This window comes from Diuraphis noxia, unplaced genomic scaffold (genome assembly GCF_037042655.1).
Source record: "Diuraphis noxia isolate RWA-SAM2 unplaced genomic scaffold, SU_Dnox_SAM2 contig0006, whole genome shotgun sequence".
Taxonomy (NCBI): Eukaryota; Metazoa; Arthropoda; class Insecta; order Hemiptera; family Aphididae; genus Diuraphis; species Diuraphis noxia.
The window spans coordinates 4,855,893-4,876,304 of record NW_028301716.1 but is presented as its reverse complement, the minus strand read 5'-3'; positions in this window follow the sequence as shown (position 1 = coordinate 4,876,304).

Genomic DNA, 20,412 nt, shown 5'->3' with positions numbered 1-20,412 from the left:
TTTTTAACGTTAAGTTCACATTATTTTACATCTAAAACACGTGTTTACAATACATTTGGGTGAATACAAAAAATAGAAAAAAAAATTGGGAAAAAATTTGGTAATAAATGGTGATAATTTAGCTAAATATCGATGAAAGTCATTTGTATTGAACTAATCATACTTTTTATATTTTTATCGTTAAGTTCACATTATTTTACATCTAAAACTCGTATTTACAATACATTTGGTTGAATACAAAAAATAGAAAAAAAATTTGGGAGAAAAATTTGGTAAAAAATGGTGATAATTTCGCTAAATATCGATTAAAGTCATTCGTATTGAACTAATCATACTTTTTATATTTTTAACGTTAAGTTCACATTATTTTACATCTAAAACACGTTTTTACAATACATTTGGGTGAATATAAAAGGTCGTAAAAAAATTTTGAAATACAGGTGATGAATCCGCTAAATATCGTCTTAAGTCATTTCTATTAAACTAATCATACTTTTTATATTTTTAACGTTAAGTTCACATTATTTTACATCTAAAACACGTGTTTACAATACATTTGGGTGAATACAAAAAATAGGAAAAAAATTTGGGAAAAAATTGGGTAAAAAATGGTGATAATACCGCTAAATATCGTTTAAAGACATTTGTATTGAACTAATCATACTTTTTATATTTTTATCGTTAAGTTCACATAATTTTAAATCTAAAACACGTCTTTACAATACATTTGGGTGAAAATAAAAGGTCGTAAAAAAATTTTGAAATACGGGTGATGAATCCGCTAAATATCGTCTTAAGTCATTTCTATTAAACTAATCATACTTTTTATATTTTTATCATAAGGTTCACATAATTTTACATCTAAAACACGTCTTTACAATACATTTGGGTGAATATAAAAGGTCGTAAAAAAGTTTTGAATTACGGGTGATGAATCGGCTAAATATCGTCTTAAGTCATTTCTATTAAACTAATCATACTTTTTATATTTTTAACGTTAAGTTCACATTATTTTACATCTAAAACACGTGTTTACAATACATTTGGGTGAATAAAAAAAATAGAAAAAAAATGTTGAAATACGGGTGATGAATCCGCTAAATATCGTCTTAAGTCATTTCTATTAAACTAATCATACTTTTTATATTTTTAACGTTAAGTTCACATTATTTTACATCTAAAACACGTGTTTACAATACATTTGGGTGAATAAAAAAAATAGAAAAAAAATGTTGAAATACGGGTGATGAATCCGCTAAATATCGTCTTAAGTCATTTCTGTTAAACTAATCATACTTTTTATATTTTTAACGTTAAGTTCACATTATTTTACATCTAAAACACGTGTTTACAATACATTTGGGTGAATACAAAAAATAGAAAAAAAATTTTGTAAAAAATGGTGATAATTCCGCTAAATATCGTTTAAAGTCATTTGTATTGAACTAATCATACTTTTTATATTTTTATCGTTAAGTTCACATTATTTTACATCTAAAACACGCCTTTACAATACATTTGGGTGAATATAAAAGGTCGTAAAAAAATTTTGAAATACAGGTGATGAATCCGATAAATATCGTCTTAAGTCATTTCTATTAAACTAATCATACTTTTTATATTTTTAACGTTAAGTTCACATTATTTTACATCTAAAACACGTGTTTACAATACATTTGGGTGAATACAAAAAATAGAAAAAAAATTTGGTAAAAAATGGTGATAATTCCGCTAAATATCTTTTAAAGTCATTTGTATTGAACTAATCATACTTTTTATATTTTTATCGTTAATTTCACATTATTTTACATCTAAAACACGTATTTACAATACATTTGGGTGAATATAAAAGGTCGTAAAAAAATTTTGAAATACGGGTGATGAATCCGCTAAATATCGTCTTAAGTCATTTCTATTAAACTAATCATACTTTTTATATTTTTAACGTTAAGTTCACATTATTTTACATCTAAAACACGTGTTTACAATACATTTGGGTGAATACAAAAAATAGAAAAAAAAATTGGGAAAAAATTTGGTAATAAATGGTGATAATTTCGCTAAATATCGATGAAAGTCATTTGTATTGAACTAATCATACTTTTTATATTTTTATCGTTAATTTCACATTATTTTACATCTAAAACTCGTATTTACAATACATTTGGGTGAATACAAAAAATAGAAAAAAAATTTGGGAGAAAAATTTGGTAAAAAATGGTGATAATTTCGCTAAATATCGATTAAAGTCATTTGTATTGAACTAATCATACTTTTTATATTTTTATCGTTAAGTTCACATATTTTAACATCTAAAACACGTCTTTACAATACATTTGGGTGAATATAAAAGGTCGTAAAAAAATTTTGAAATACAGGTGATGAATCCGCTAAATATCGTCTTAAGTCATTTCTATTAAAATAATCATACTTTTTATATTTTTAACGTTAAGTTCACATTATTTTACATCTAAAACACGTCTTTACAATACATTTGGGTGAATATAAAAGGTCGTAAAAAAATTTTGAAATACAGGTGATGAATCCGCTAAATATCGTCTTAAGTCATTTCTATTAAACTAATCATACTTTTTATATTTTTAACGTTAATTTCACATTATTTTACATCTAAAACACGTCTTTACAATACATTTGGGTGAATACAAAAAATAGAAAAAAAATTTGGTAAAAAATGGTGATAATTCCGCTAAATATCGTTTAAAGTCATTTGTATTGAACTAATCATACTTTTTATATTTTTATCGTTAAGTTCACAATATTTTACATCTAAAACTCGTATTTACAATACATTTGGGTGAATACAAAAAATAGAAAAAAAATTTGGGTAAAAAATGGTGATAATACCGCTAAATATCGTTTAAAGACATTTGTATTGAACTAATCATACTTTTTATATTTTTATCGTTAAGTTCACATAATTTTACATCTAAAACACGTATTTACAATACATTTGGGTGAATACAAAAAATAGAAAAAAAATTTGGGAGAAAAATTTGGTAAAAAATGGTGATAATTTCGCTAAATATCGATTAAAGTCATTTGTATTGAACTAATCATACTTTTTATATTTTTATCGTTAAGTTCACATATTTTAACATCTAAAACACGTCTTTACAATACATTTGGGTGAATATAAAAGGTCGTAAAAAAATTTTGAAATACAGGTGATGAATCCGCTAAATATCGTCTTAAGTTATTTCTATTAAACTAATCATACTTTTTATATTTTTAACGTTAAGTTCACATTATTTTACATCTAAAACACGGCTTTACAATACATTTGGGTGAATATAAAAGGTCGTAAAAAAATTTTGAAATACAGGTGATGAATCCGCTAAATATCGTCTTAAGTCATTTCTATTAAACTAATCATACTTTTTATATTTTTAACGTTAAGATCACATTATTTTACATCTAAAACACGTGTTTACAATACATTTGGGTGAATACAAAAAATAGAAAAAAAATTTGGTAAAAAATGGTGATAATTCCTCTAAATATCGTTTAAAGTCATTTGTATTGAACTAATCATACTTTTTATATTTTTATCGTTAAGTTCACATATTTTAACATCTAAAACACGTCTTTACAATACATTTGGGTGAATATAAAAGGTCGTAAAAAAATTTGGGAGAAAAATTTGGTAAAAAATGGTGATAATTTCGCTAAATATCGATTAAAGTCATTTGTATTGAACTAATCATACTTTTTATATTTTAATCGTTAATTTCACATTATTTTACATCTAAAACACGTATTTACAATACATTTGGGTTAATATAAAAGGTCGTAAAAAAATTTTGAAATACGGGTGATGAATCCGCTAAATATCGTCTTAAGTCATTTGTATTGAACTAATCATACTTTTTATATTTTTATCGTTAAGTTCACATATTTTACATCTAAAACTCGTATTTACAATACATTTGGGTGAATACAAAAAATAGAAAAAAAATTTGGGAGAAAAATTTGGTAAAAAATGGTGATAATTTCGCTAAATATCGATTAAAGTCATTTGTATTGAACTAATCATACTTTTTATATTTTTATCGTTAAGTTCACATATTTTAACATCTAAAACACGTCTTTACAATACATTTGGGTGAATATAAAAGGTCGTAAAAAAATTTTGAAATACAGGTGATGAATCCGCTAAATATCGTCTTAAGTCATTTCTATTAAACTAATCATACTTTTTATAATTTTAACGTTAATTTCACATTATTTTACATCTAAAACACGTCTTTAAAATACATTTGGGTGAATACAAAAAATAGAAAAAAAATTTGGTAAAAAATGGTGATAATTCCGCTAAATATCGTTTAATGTCATTTGTATTGAACTAATCATACTTTTTATATTTTTATCGTTAAGTTCACAATATTTTACATCTAAAACACGTATTTACAATACATTTGGGTGAATACAAAAAATAGAAAAAAAATTTGGGAAAAATTTGGGTAAAAAATGGTGATAATACCGCTAAATATCGTTAAAAAGACATTTGTATTGAACTAATCATACTTTTTATATTTTTATCGTTAAGTTCACATAATTTTACATCTAAATCACGTCTTTACAATACATTTGGGTGAATATAAAAGGTCGTAAAAAAATTTTGAAATACGGGTGATGAATCCGCTAAATATCGTCTTAAGTCATTTCTATTAAACTAATCATACTTTTTATATTTTTAACGTTAAGTTCACATTATTTTACATCTAAAACACGTGTTTACAATACATTTGGGTGAATACAAAAAATAGAAAAAAAATTTGGGAGAAAAATTTGGTAAAAAATGGTGATAATTTCGCTAAATATCGATTAAAGTCATTTGTATTGAACTAATCATACTTTTTATATTTTTATCGTTAAGTTCACATATTTTAACATCTAAAACACGTCTTTACAATACATTTGGGTGAATATAAAAGGTCGTAAAAAAATTTTGAAATACAGGTGATGAATCCGCTAAATATCGTCTTAAGTCATTTCTATTAAAATAATCATACTTTTTATATTTTTAACGTTAAGTTCACATTATTTTACATCTAAAACACGTCTTTACAATACATTTGGGTGAATATAAAAGGTCGTAAAAAAATTTTGAAATACAGGTGATGAATCCGCTAAATATCGTCTTAAGTCATTTCTATTAAACTAATCATACTTTTTATATTTTTAACGTTAATTTCACATTATTTTACATCTAAAACACGTCTTTACAATACATTTGGGTGAATACAAAAAATAGAAAAAAAATTTGGTAAAAAATGGTGATAATTCCGCTAAATATCGTTTAAAGTCATTTGTATTGAACTAATCATTCTTTTTATATTTTTATCGTTAAGTTCACAATATTTTACATCTAAAACTCGTATTTACAATACATTTGGGTGAATACAAAAAATAGAAAAAAAATTTGGGTAAAAAATGGTGATAATACCGCTAAATATCGTTTAAAGACATTTGTATTGAACTAATCATACTTTTTATATTTTTATCGTTAAGTTCACATAATTTTACATCTAAAACACGTATTTACAATACATTTGGGTGAATACAAAAAATAGAAAAAAAATTTGGGAGAAAAATTTGGTAAAAAATGGTGATAATTTCGCTAAATATCGATTAAAGTCATTTGTATTGAACTAATCATACTTTTTATATTTTTATCGTTAAGTTCACATATTTTAACATCTAAAACACGTCTTTACAATACATTTGGGTGAATATAAAAGGTCGTAAAAAAATTTTGAAATACAGGTGATGAATCCGCTAAATATCGTCTTAAGTTATTTCTATTAAACTAATCATACTTTTTATATTTTTAACGTTAAGTTCACATTATTTTACATCTAAAACACGGCTTTACAATACATTTGGGTGAATATAAAAGGTCGTAAAAAAATTTTGAAATACAGGTGATGAATCCGCTAAATATCGTCTTAAGTCATTTCTATTAAACTAATCATACTTTTTATATTTTTAACGTTAAGATCACATTATTTTACATCTAAAACACGTGTTTACAATACATTTGGGTGAATACAAAAAATAGAAAAAAAATTTGGTAAAAAATGGTGATAATTCCTCTAAATATCGTTTAAAGTCATTTGTATTGAACTAATCATACTTTTTATATTTTTATCGTTAAGTTCACATATTTTAACATCTAAAACACGTCTTTACAATACATTTGGGTGAATATAAAAGGTCGTAAAAAAATTTGGGAGAAAAATTTGGTAAAAAATGGTGATAATTTCGCTAAATATCGATTAAAGTCATTTGTATTGAACTAATCATACTTTTTATATTTTAATCGTTAATTTCACATTATTTTACATCTAAAACACGTATTTACAATACATTTGGGTTAATATAAAAGGTCGTAAAAAAATTTTGAAATACGGGTGATGAATCCGCTAAATATCGTCTTAAGTCATTTGTATTGAACTAATCATACTTTTTATATTTTTATCGTTAAGTTCACATATTTTACATCTAAAACTCGTATTTACAATACATTTGGGTGAATACAAAAAATAGAAAAAAAATTTGGGAGAAAAATTTGGTAAAAAATGGTGATAATTTCGCTAAATATCGATTAAAGTCATTTGTATTGAACTAATCATACTTTTTATATTTTTATCGTTAAGTTCACATATTTTAACATCTAAAACACGTCTTTACAATACATTTGGGTGAATATAAAAGGTCGTAAAAAAATTTTGAAATACAGGTGATGAATCCGCTAAATATCGTCTTAAGTCATTTCTATTAAACTAATCATACTTTTTATAATTTTAACGTTAATTTCACATTATTTTACATCTAAAACACGTCTTTACAATACATTTGGGTGAATACAAAAAATAGAAAAAAAATTTGGTAAAAAATGGTGATAATTCCGCTAAATATCGTTTAATGTCATTTGTATTGAACTAATCATACTTTTTATATTTTTATCGTTAAGTTCACAATATTTTACATCTAAAACACGTATTTACAATACATTTGGGTGAATACAAAAAATAGAAAAAAAATTTGGGAAAAATTTGGGTAAAAAATGGTGATAATACCGCTAAATATCGTTAAAAAGACATTTGTATTGAACTAATCATACTTTTTATATTTTTATCGTTAAGTTCACATAATTTTACATCTAAATCACGTCTTTACAATACATTTGGGTGAATATAAAAGGTCGTAAAAAAATTTTGAAATACGGGTGATGAATCCGCTAAATATCGTCTTAAGTCATTTCTATTAAACTAATCATACTTTTTATATTTTTAACGTTAAGTTCACATTATTTTACATCTAAAACACGTGTTTACAATACATTTGGGTGAATACAAAAAATAGAAAAAAAATTTGGTAATAAATGGTGATAATTCCTCTAAATATCGTTTAAAGTCATTTGTATTGAACTAATCATACTTTTTATATTTTTATCGTTAAGTTCACATATTTTAACATCTAAAACACGTCTTTACAATACATTTGGGTGAATATAAAAGGTCGTAAAAAAATTTGGGAGAAAAATTTGGTAAAAAATGGTGATAATTTCGCTAAATATCGATTAAAGTCATTTGTATTGAACTAATCATACTTTTTATATTTTTATCGTTAAGTTCACATATTTTAACATCTAAAACACGTCTTTACAATACATTTGGGTGAATATAAAAGGTCGTAAAAAAATTTTGAAATACAGGTGATGAATCCGCTAAATATCGTCTTAAGTCATTTCTATTAAAATAATCATACTTTTTATATTTTTAACGTTAAGTTCACATTATTTTACATCTAAAACACGTCTTTACAATACATTTGGGTGAATATAAAAGGTCGTAAAAAAATTTTGAAATACAGGTGATGAATCCGCTAAATATCGTCTTAAGTCATTTCTATTAAACTAATCATACTTTTTATATTTTTAACGTTAATTTCACATTATTTTACATCTAAAACACGTCTTTACAATACATTTGGGTGAATACAAAAAATAGGAAAAAAATTTGGTAAAAAATGGTGATAATTCCGCTAAATATCGTTTAAAGTCATTTGTATTGAACTAATCATACTTTTTATATTTTTATCGTTAAGTTCACAATATTTTACACCTAAAACACGTATTTACAATACATTTGGGTGAATACAAAAAATAGAAAAAAAATTTGGGTAAAAAATGGTGATAATACCGCTAAATATCGTTTAAAGACATTTGTATTGAACTAATCATACTTTTTATATTTTTATCGTTAAGTTCACATAATTTTACATCTAAAACACGTATTTACAATACATTTGGGTGAATACGAAAAATAGAAAAAAAATTTGGGAGAAAAATTTGGTAAAAAATGGTGATAATTTCGCTAAATATCGATTAAAGTCATTTGTATTGAACTAATCATACTTTTTATATTTTTATCGTTAAGTTCACATATTTTAACATCTAAAACACGTCTTTACAATACATTTGGGTGAATATAAAAGGTCGTAAAAAAATTTTGAAATACAGGTGATGAATCCGCTAAATATCGTCTTAAGTTATTTCTATTAAACTAATCATACTTTTTATATTTTTAACGTTAAGTTCACATTATTTTACATCTAAAACACGGCTTTACAATACATTTGGGTGAATATAAAAGGTCGTAAAAAAATTTTGAAATACAGGTGATGAATCCGCTAAATATCGTCTTAAGTCATTTCTATTAAACTAATCATACTTTTTATATTTTTAACGTTAAGATCACATTATTTTACATCTAAAACACGTGTTTACAATACATTTGGGTGAATACAAAAAATAGAAAAAAAATTTGGTAAAAAATGGTGATAATTCCTCTAAATATCGTTTAAAGTCATTTGTATTGAACTAATCATACTTTTTATATTTTTATCGTTAAGTTCACATATTTTAACATCTAAAACACGTCTTTACAATACATTTGGGTGAATATAAAAGGTCGTAAAAAAATTTGGGAGAAAAATTTGGTAAAAAATGGTGATAATTTCGCTAAATATCGATTAAAGTCATTTGTATTGAACTAATCATACTTTTTATATTTTAATCGTTAATTTCACATTATTTTACATCTAAAACACGTATTTACAATACATTTGGGTTAATATAAAAGGTCGTAAAAAAATTTTGAAATACGGGTGATGAATCCGCTAAATATCGTCTTAAGTCATTTGTATTGAACTAATCATACTTTTTATATTTTTATCGTTAAGTTCACATATTTTACATCTAAAACTCGTATTTACAATACATTTGGGTGAATACAAAAAATAGAAAAAAAATTTGGGAGAAAAATTTGGTAAAAAATGGTGATAATTTCGCTAAATATCGATTAAAGTCATTTGTATTGAACTAATCATACTTTTTATATTTTTATCGTTAAGTTCACATATTTTAACATCTAAAACACGTCTTTACAATACATTTGGGTGAATATAAAAGGTCGTAAAAAAATTTTGAAATACAGGTGATGAATCCGCTAAATATCGTCTTAAGTCATTTCTATTAAACTAATCATACTTTTTATAATTTTAACGTTAATTTCACATTATTTTACATCTAAAACACGTCTTTACAATACATTTGGGTGAATACAAAAAATAGAAAAAAAATTTGGTAAAAAATGGTGATAATTCCGCTAAATATCGTTTAATGTCATTTGTATTGAACTAATCATACTTTTTATATTTTTATCGTTAAGTTCACAATATTTTACATCTAAAACACGTATTTACAATACATTTGGGTGAATACAAAAAATAGAAAAAAAATTTGGGAAAAATTTGGGTAAAAAATGGTGATAATACCGCTAAATATCGTTTAAAGACATTTGTATTGAACTAATCATACTTTTTATATTTTTATCGTTAAGTTCACATAATTTTACATCTAAATCACGTCTTTACAATACATTTGGGTGAATATAAAAGGTCGTAAAAAAATTTTGAAATACAGGTGATGAATCCGCTAAATATCGTCTTAAGTCATTTCTATTAAAATAATCATACTTTTTATATTTTTAACGTTAAGTTCACATTATTTTACATCTAAAACACGTCTTTACAATACATTTGGGTGAATATAAAAGGTCGTAAAAAAATTTTGAAATACAGGTGATGAATCCGCTAAATATCGTCTTAAGTCATTTCTATTAAACTAATCATACTTTTTATATTTTTAACGTTAATTTCACATTATTTTACATCTAAAACACGTCTTTACAATACATTTGGGTGAATACAAAAAATAGAAAAAAAATTTGGTAAAAAATGGTGATAATTCCGCTAAATATCGTTTAAAGTCATTTGTATTGAACTAATCATACTTTTTATATTTTTATCGTTAAGTTCACAATATTTTACATCTAAAACACGTATTTACAATACATTTGGGTGAATACAAAAAATAGAAAAAAAATTTGGGTAAAAAATGGTGATAATACCGCTAAATATCGTTTAAAACATTTGTATTGAACTAATCATACTTTTTATATTTTTATCGTTAAGTTCACATAATTTTACATCTAAAACACGTATTTACAATACATTTGGGTGAATACAAAAAATAGAAAAAAAATTTGGGAGAAAAATTTGGTAAAAAATGGTGATAATTTCGCTAAATATCGATTAAAGTCATTTGTATTGAACTAATCATACTTTTTATATTTTTATCGTTAAGTTCACATATTTTAACATCTAAAACACGTCTTTACAATACATTTGGGTGAATATAAAAGGTCGTAAAAAAATTTTGAAATACAGGTGATGAATCCGCTAAATATCGTCTTAAGTCATTTCTATTAAACTAATCATACTTTTTATATTTTTAACGTTAAGTTCACATTATTTTACATCTAAAACACGTGTTTACAATACATTTGGGTGAATACAAAAAATAGAAAAAAAATTTGGTAAAAAATGGTGATAATTTCGCTAAATATCGATTAAAGTCATTTGTATTGAACTCATCATACTTTTTATATTTTTATCGTTAAGTTCACATATTTTAACATCTAAAACACGTCTTTACAATACATTTGGGTTAATATAAAAGGTCGTAAAAAAATTTTGAAATACAGGTGATGAATCCGCTAAATATCGTCTTAAGTCATTTCTATTAAACTAATCATACTTTTTATATTTTTAACGTTAAGTTCACATTATTTTACATCTAAAACACGTCTTTACAATACATTTGGGTGAATATAAAAGGTCGTAAAAAAATTTTGAAATACAGGTGATGAATCCGCTAAATATCGTCTTAAGTCATTTCTATTAAACTAATCATACTTTTTATATTTTTAACGTTAATTTCACATTATATTACATCTAAAACACGTCTTTACAATACATTTGGGTGAATACAAAAAATAGAAAAAAAATTTGGTAAAAAATGGTGATAATTCCGCTAAATATCGTTTAAAGTCATTTGTATTGAACTAATCATACTTTTTATATTTTTATCGTTAAGTTCACATAATTTTACATCTAAAACACGTATTTACAATACATTTGGGTGAATACAAAAAATAGAAAAAAAATTTGGGAGAAAAATTTGGTAAAAAATGGTGATAATACCGCAAAATATCGTTTAAAGACATTTGTATTGAACTAATCATACTTTTTATATTTTTATCGTTAAGTTCACATAATTTTACATCTAAAACACGTATTTACAATACATTTGGGTGAATACAAAAAATAGAAAAAAAATTTGGGAGAAAAATTTGGTAAAAAATGGTGATAATTTCGCTAAATATCGATTAAAGTCATTTGTATTGAACTAATCATACTTTTTATATTTTTATCGTTAAGTTCACATATTTTAACATCTAAAACACGTCTTTACAATACATTTGGGTGAATATAAAAGGTCGTAAAAAAATTTTGAAAAACAGGTGATGAATCCGCTAAATATCGTCTTAAGTCATTTCTATTAAACTAATCATACTTTTTATATTTTTAACGTTAAGTTCACATTATTTTACATCTAAAACACGGCTTTACAATACATTTGGGTGAATATAAAAGGTCGTAAAAAAATTTTGAAATACAGGTGATGAATCCGCTAAATATCGTCTTAAGTCATTTCTATTAAACTAATCATACTTTTTATATTTTTATCGTTAAGTTCACATAATTTTACATCTAAATCACGTCTTTACAATACATTTGGGTGAATATAAAAGGTCGTAAAAAAATTTTGAAATACGGGTGATGAATCCGCTAAATATCGTCTTAAGTCATTTCTATTAAACTAATCATACTTTTTATATTTTTAACGTTAAGTTCACATTATTTTACATCTAAAACACGTGTTTACAATACATTTGGGTGAATACAAAAAATAGAAAAAAAATTTGGTAATAAATGGTGATAATTCCTCTAAATATCGTTTAAAGTCATTTGTATTGAACTAATCATACTTTTTATATTTTTATCGTTAAGTTCACATATTTTAACATCTAAAACACGTCTTTACAATACATTTGGGTGAATATAAAAGGTCGTAAAAAAATTTGGGAGAAAAATTTGGTAAAAAATGGTGATAATTTCGCTAAATATCGATTAAAGTCATTTGTATTGAACTAATCATACTTTTTATATTTTTATCGTTAAGTTCACATATATTAACATCTAAAACACGTCTTTACAATACATTTGGGTGAATATAAAAGGTCGTAAAAAAATTTTGAAATACAGGTGATGAATCCGCTAAATATCGTCTTAAGTCATTTCTATTAAACTAATCATACTTTTTATATTTTTAACGTTAAGTTCACATTATTTTACATCTAAAACACGTCTTTACAATACATTTGGGTGAATATAAAAGGTCGTAAAAAAATTTTGAAATACAGGTGATGAATCCGCTAAATATCGTCTTAAGTCATTTCTATTAAACTAATCATACTTTTTATATTTTTAACGTTAATTTCACATTATATTACATCTAAAACACGTCTTTACAATACATTTGGGTGAATACAAAAAATAGAAAAAAAATTTGGTAAAAAATGGTGATAATTCCGCTAAATATCGTTTAAAGTCATTTGTATTGAACTAATCATACTTTTTATATTTTTATCGTTAAATTCACAATATTTTACATCTAAAACACGTATTTACAATACATTTGGGTGAATACAAAAAATAGAAAAAAAATTTGGGAAAAATTTGGGTAAAAAATGGTGATAATACCGCAAAATATCGTTTAAAGACATTTGTATTGAACTAATCATACTTTTTATATTTTTATCGTTAAGTTCACATAATTTTACATCTAAAACACGTATTTACAATACATTTGGGTGAATACAAAAAATAGAAAAAAAATTTGGGAGAAAAATTTGGTAAAAAATGGTGATAATTTCGCTAAATATCGATTAAAGTCATTTGTATTGAACTAATCATACTTTTTATATTTTTATCGTTAAGTTCACATATTTTAACATCTAAAACACGTCTTTACAATACATTTGGGTGAATATAAAAGGTCGTAAAAAAATTTTGAAATACAGGTGATGAATCCGCTAAATATCGTCTTAAGTCATTTCTATTAAACTAATCATACTTTTTATATTTTTAACGTTAAGTTCACATTATTTTACATCTAAAACACGGCTTTACAATACATTTGGGTGAATATAAAAGGTCGTAAAAAAATTTTGAAATACAGGTGATGAATCCGCTAAATATCGTCTTAAGTCATTTCTATTAAACTAATCATACTTTTTATATTTTTATCGTTAAGTTCACATAATTTTACATCTAAATCACGTCTTTACAATACATTTGGGTGAATATAAAAGGTCGTAAAAAAATTTTGAAATACGGGTGATGAATCCGCTAAATATCGTCTTAAGTCATTTCTATTAAACTAATCATACTTTTTATATTTTTAACGTTAAGTTCACATTATTTTACATCTAAAACACGTGTTTACAATACATTTGGGTGAATACAAAAAATAGAAAAAAAATTTGGTAATAAATGGTGATAATTCCTCTAAATATCGTTTAAAGTCATTTGTATTGAACTAATCATACTTTTTATATTTTTATCGTTAAGTTCACATATTTTAACATCTAAAACACGTCTTTACAATACATTTGGGTGAATATAAAAGGTCGTAAAAAAATTTGGGAGAAAAATTTGGTAAAAAATGGTGATAATTTCGCTAAATATCGATTAAAGTCATTTGTATTGAACTAATCATACTTTTTATATTTTTATCGTTAAGTTCACATATTTTACATCTAAAACACGTATTTACAATACATTTGGGTGAATACAAAAAATAGAAAAAAAATTTGGGTAAAAAATGGTGATAATACCGCTAAATATCGTTTAAAGACATTTGTATTGAACTAATCATACTTTTTATATTTTTATCGTTAAGTTCACATAATTTTACATCTAAAACACGTATTTACAATACATTTGGGTGAATACAAAAAATAGAAAAAAAATTTGGGAGAAAAATTTGGTAAAAAATGGTGATAATTTCGCTAAATATCGATTAAAGTCATTTGTATTGAACTAATCATACTTTTTATATTTTTATCGTTAAGTTCACATATTTTAACATCTAAAACACGTCTTTACAATACATTTGGGTGAATATAAAAGGTCGTAAAAAAATTTTGAAATACAGGTGATGAATCCGCTAAATATCGTCTTAAGTCATTTCTATTAAACTAATCATACTTTTTATATTTTTAACGTTAAGTTCACATTATTTTACATCTAAAACACGTGTTTACAATACATTTGGGTGAATACAAAAAATAGAAAAAAAATTTGGTAAAAAATGGTGATAATTTCGCTAAATATCGATTAAAGTCATTTGTATTGAACTCATCATACTTTTTATATTTTTATCGTTAAGTTCACATATTTTAACATCTAAAACACGTCTTTACAATACATTTGGGTGAATATAAAAGGTCGTAAAAAAATTTTGAAATACAGGTGATGAATCCGCTAAATATCGTCTTAAGTCATTTCTATTAAACTAATCATACTTTTTATATTTTTAACGTTAAGTTCACATTATTTTACATCTAAAACACGTCTTTACAATACATTTGGGTGAATATAAAAGGTCGTAAAAAAATTTTGAAATACAGGTGATGAATCCGCTAAATATCGTCTTAAGTCATTTCTATTAAACTAATCATACTTTTTATATTTTTAACGTTAATTTCACATTATATTACATCTAAAACACGTCTTTACAATACATTTGGGTGAATACAAAAAATAGAAAAAAAATTTGGTAAAAAATGGTGATAATTCCGCTAAATATCGTTTAAAGTCATTTGTATTGAACTAATCATACTTTTTATATTTTTATCGTTAAATTCACAATATTTTACATCTAAAACACGTATTTACAATACATTTGGGTGAATACAAAAAATAGAAAAAAAATTTGGGAAAAATTTGGGTAAAAAATGGTGATAATACCGCAAAATATCGTTTAAAGACATTTGTATTGAACTAATCATACTTTTTATATTTTTATCGTTAAGTTCACATAATTTTACATCTAAAACACGTATTTACAATACATTTGGGTGAATACAAAAAATAGAAAAAAAATTTGGGAGAAAAATTTGGTAAAAAATGGTGATAATTTCGCTAAATATCGATTAAAGTCATTTGTATTGAACTAATCATACTTTTTATATTTTTATCGTTAAGTTCACATATTTTAACATCTAAAACACGTCTTTACAATACATTTGGGTGAATATAAAAGGTCGTAAAAAAATTTTGAAATACAGGTGATGAATCCGCTAAATATCGTCTTAAGTCATTTCTATTAAACTAATCATACTTTTTATATTTTTAACGTTAAGTTCACATTATTTTACATCTAAAACACGGCTTTACAATACATTTGGGTGAATATAAAAGGTCGTAAAAAAATTTTGAAATACAGGTGATGAATCCGCTAAATATCGTCTTAAGTCATTTCTATTAAACTAATCATACTTTTTATATTTTTAACGTTAAGTTCACATTATTTTACATCTAAAACACGTGTTTACAATACATTTGGGTGAATACAAAAAATAGAAAAAAAATTTGGTAATAAATGGTGATAATTCCTCTAAATATCGTTTAAAGTCATTTGTATTGAACTAATCATACTTTTTATATTTTTATCGTTAAGTTCACATATTTTAACATCTAAAACACGTCTTTACAATACATTTGGGTGAATATAAAAGGTCGTAAAAAAATTTGGGAGAAAAATTTGGTAAAAAATGGTGATAATTTCGCTAAATATCGATTAAAGTCATTTGTATTGAACTAATCATACTTTTTATATTTTTATCGTTAAGTTCACATATTTTAACATCTAAAACACGTCTTTACAATATATTTGGGTGAATATAAAAGGTCGTAAAAAAATTTTGAAATACAGGTGATGAATCCGCTAAATATCGTCTTAAGTCATTTCTATTAAAATAATCATACTTTTTATATTTTTAACGTTAAGTTCACATTATTTTACATCTAAAACACGTCTTTACAATACATTTGGGTGAATATAAAAGGTCGTAAAAAAATTTTGAAATACAGGTGATGAATCCGCTAAATATCGTCTTAAGTCATTTCTATTAAACTAATCATACTTTTTATATTTTTAACGTTAATTTCACATTATTTTACATCTAAAACACGTCTTTACAATACATTTGGGTGAATACAAAAAATAGAAAAAAAATTTGGTAAAAAATGGTGATAATTCCGCTAAATATCGTTTAAAGTCATTTGTATTGAACTAATCATACTTTTTATATTTTTATCGTTAAGTTCACAATATTTTACATCTAAAACACGTATTTACAATACATTTGGGTGAATACAAAAAATAGAAAAAAAATTTGGGTAAAAAATGGTGATAATACCGCTAAATATCGTTTAAAGACATTTGTATTGAACTAATCATACTTTTTATATTTTTATCGTTAAGTTCACATAATTTTACATCTAAAACACGTATTTACAATACATTTGGGTGAATACAAAAAATAGAAAAAAAATTTGGGAGAAAAATTTGGTAAAAAATGGTGATAATTTCGCTAAATATCGATTAAAGTCATTTGTATTGAACTAATCATACTTTTTATATTTTTATCGTTAAGTTCACATATTTTAACATCTAAAACACGTCTTTACAATACATTTGGGTGAATATAAAAGGTCGTAAAAAAATTTTGAAATACAGGTGATGAATCCGCTAAATATCGTCTTAAGTCATTTCTATTAAACTAATCATACTTTTTATATTTTTAACGTTAAGTTCACATTATTTTACATCTAAAACACGTGTTTACAATACATTTGGGTGAATACAAAAAATAGAAAAAAAATTTGGTAAAAAATGGTGATAATTTCGCTAAATATCGATTAAAGTCATTTGTATTGAACTCATCATACTTTTTATATTTTTATCGTTAAGTTCACATATTTTAACATCTAAAACACGTCTTTACAATACATTTGGGTGAATATAAAAGGTCGTAAAAAAATTTTGAAATACAGGTGATGAATCCGCTAAATATCGTCTTAAGTCATTTCTATTAAACTAATCATACTTTTTATATTTTTAACGTTAAGTTCACATTATTTTACATCTAAAACACGTCTTTACAATACATTTGGGTGAATATAAAAGGTCGTAAAAAAATTTTGAAATACAGGTGATGAATCCGCTAAATATCGTCTTAAGTCATTTCTATTAAACTAATCATACTTTTTATATTTTTAACGTTAATTTCACATTATATTACATCTAAAACACGTCTTTACAATACATTTGGGTGAATACAAAAAATAGAAAAAAAATTTGGTAAAAAATGGTGATAATTCCGCTAAATATCGTTTAAAGTCATTTGTATTGAACTAATCATACTTTTTATATTTTTATCGTTAAATTCACAATATTTTACATCTAAAACACGTATTTACAATACATTTGGGTGAATACAAAAAATAGAAAAAAAATTTGGGAAAAATTTGGGTAAAAAATGGTGATAATACCGCAAAATATCGTTTAAAGACATTTGTATTGAACTAATCATACTTTTTATATTTTTATCGTTAAGTTCACATAATTTTACATCTAAAACACGTATTTACAATACATTTGGGTGAATACAAAAAATAGAAAAAAAATTTGGGAGAAAAATTTGGTAAAAAATGGTGATAATTTCGCTAAATATCGATTAAAGTCATTTGTATTGAACTAATCATACTTTTTATATTTTTATCGTTAAGTTCACATATTTTAACATCTAAAACACGTCTTTACAATACATTTGGGTGAATATAAAAGGTCGTAAAAAAATTTTGAAATACAGGTGATGAATCCGCTAAATATCGTCTTAAGTCATTTCTATTAAACTAATCATACTTTTTATATTTTTAACGTTAAGTTCACATTATTTTACATCTAAAACACGGCTTTACAATACATTTGGGTGAATATAAAAGGTCGTAAAAAAATTTTGAAATACAGGTGATGAATCCGCTAAATATCGTCTTAAGTCATTTCTATTAAACTAATCATACTTTTTATATTTTTAACGTTAAGTTCACATTATTTTACATCTAAAACACGTGTTTACAATACATTTGGGTGAATACAAAAAATAGAAAAAAAATTTGGTAAAAAATGGTGATAATTCCTCTAAATATCGTTTAAAGTCATTTGTATTGAACTAATCATACTTTTTATATTTTTATCGTTAAGTTCACATATTTTAACATCTAAAACACTTCTTTACAATACATTTGGGTGAATATAAAAGGTCGTAAAAAAATTTGGGAGAAAAATTTGGTAAAAAATGGTGATAATTTCGCTAAATATCGATTAAAGTCATTTGTATTGAACTAATCATACTTTTTATATTTTAATCGTTAATTTCACATTATTTTACATCTAAAACACGTATTTACAATACATTTGGGTGAATATAAAAGGTCGTAAAAAAATTTTGAAATACGGGTGATGAATCCGCTAAATATCGTCTTAAGTCATTTGTATTGAACTAATCATACTTTTTATATTTTTATCGTTAAGTTCACATATTTTACATCTAAAACTCGTATTTACAATACATTTGGGTGAATACAAAAAATAGAAAAAAAATTTGGGAGAAAAATTTGGTAAAAAATGGTGATAATTTCGCTAAATATCGATTAAAGTCATTTGTATTGAACTAATCATACTTTTTATATTTTTATCGTTAAGTTCACAAATTTTAACATCTAAAACACGTCTTTACAATACATTTGGGTGAATATAAAAGGTCGTAAAAAAATTTTGAAATACAGGTGATGAATCCGCTAAATATCGTCTTAAGTCATTTCTATTAAACTAATCATACTTTTTATATTTTTATCGTTAAATTCACAATATTTTACATCTAAAACACGTATTTACAATACATTTGGGTGAATACAAAAAATAGAAAAAAAATTTGGGAAAAATTTGGGTAAAAAATGGTGATAATACCGCAAAATATCGTTTAAAGACATTTGTATTGAACTAATCATACTTTTTATATTTTTATCGTTAAGTTCACATAATTTTACATCTAAAACACGTATTTACAATACATTTGGGTGAATACAAAAAATAGAAAAAAAATTTGGGAGAAAAATTTGGTAAAAAATGGTGATAATTTCGCTAAATATCGATTAAAGTCATTTGTATTGAACTAATCATACTTTTTATATTTTTATCGTTAAGTTCACATATTTTAACATCTAAAACACGTCTTTACAATACATTTGGGTGAATATAAAAGGTCGTAAAAAAATTTTGAAATACAGGTGATGAATCCGCTAAATATCGTCTTAAGTCATTTCTATTAAACTAATCATACTTTTTATATTTTTAACGTTAAGTTCACATTATTTTACATCTAAAACACGGCTTTACAATACATTTGGGTGAATATAAAAGGTCGTAAAAAAATTTTGAAATACAGGTGATGAATCCGCTAAATATCGTCTTAAGTCATTTCTATTAAACTAATCATACTTTTTATATTTTTAACGTTAAGTTCACATTATTTTACATCTAAAACACGTGTTTACAATACATTTGGGTGAATACAAAAAATAGAAAAAAAATTTGGTAAAAAATGGTGATAATTCCTCTAAATATCGTTTAAAGTCATTTGTATTGAACTAATCATACTTTTTATATTTTTATCGTTAAGTTCACATATTTTAACATCTAAAACACGTCTTTACAATACATTTGGGTGAATATAAAAGGTCGTAAAAAAATTTGGGAGAAAAATTTGGTAAAAAATTGTGATAATT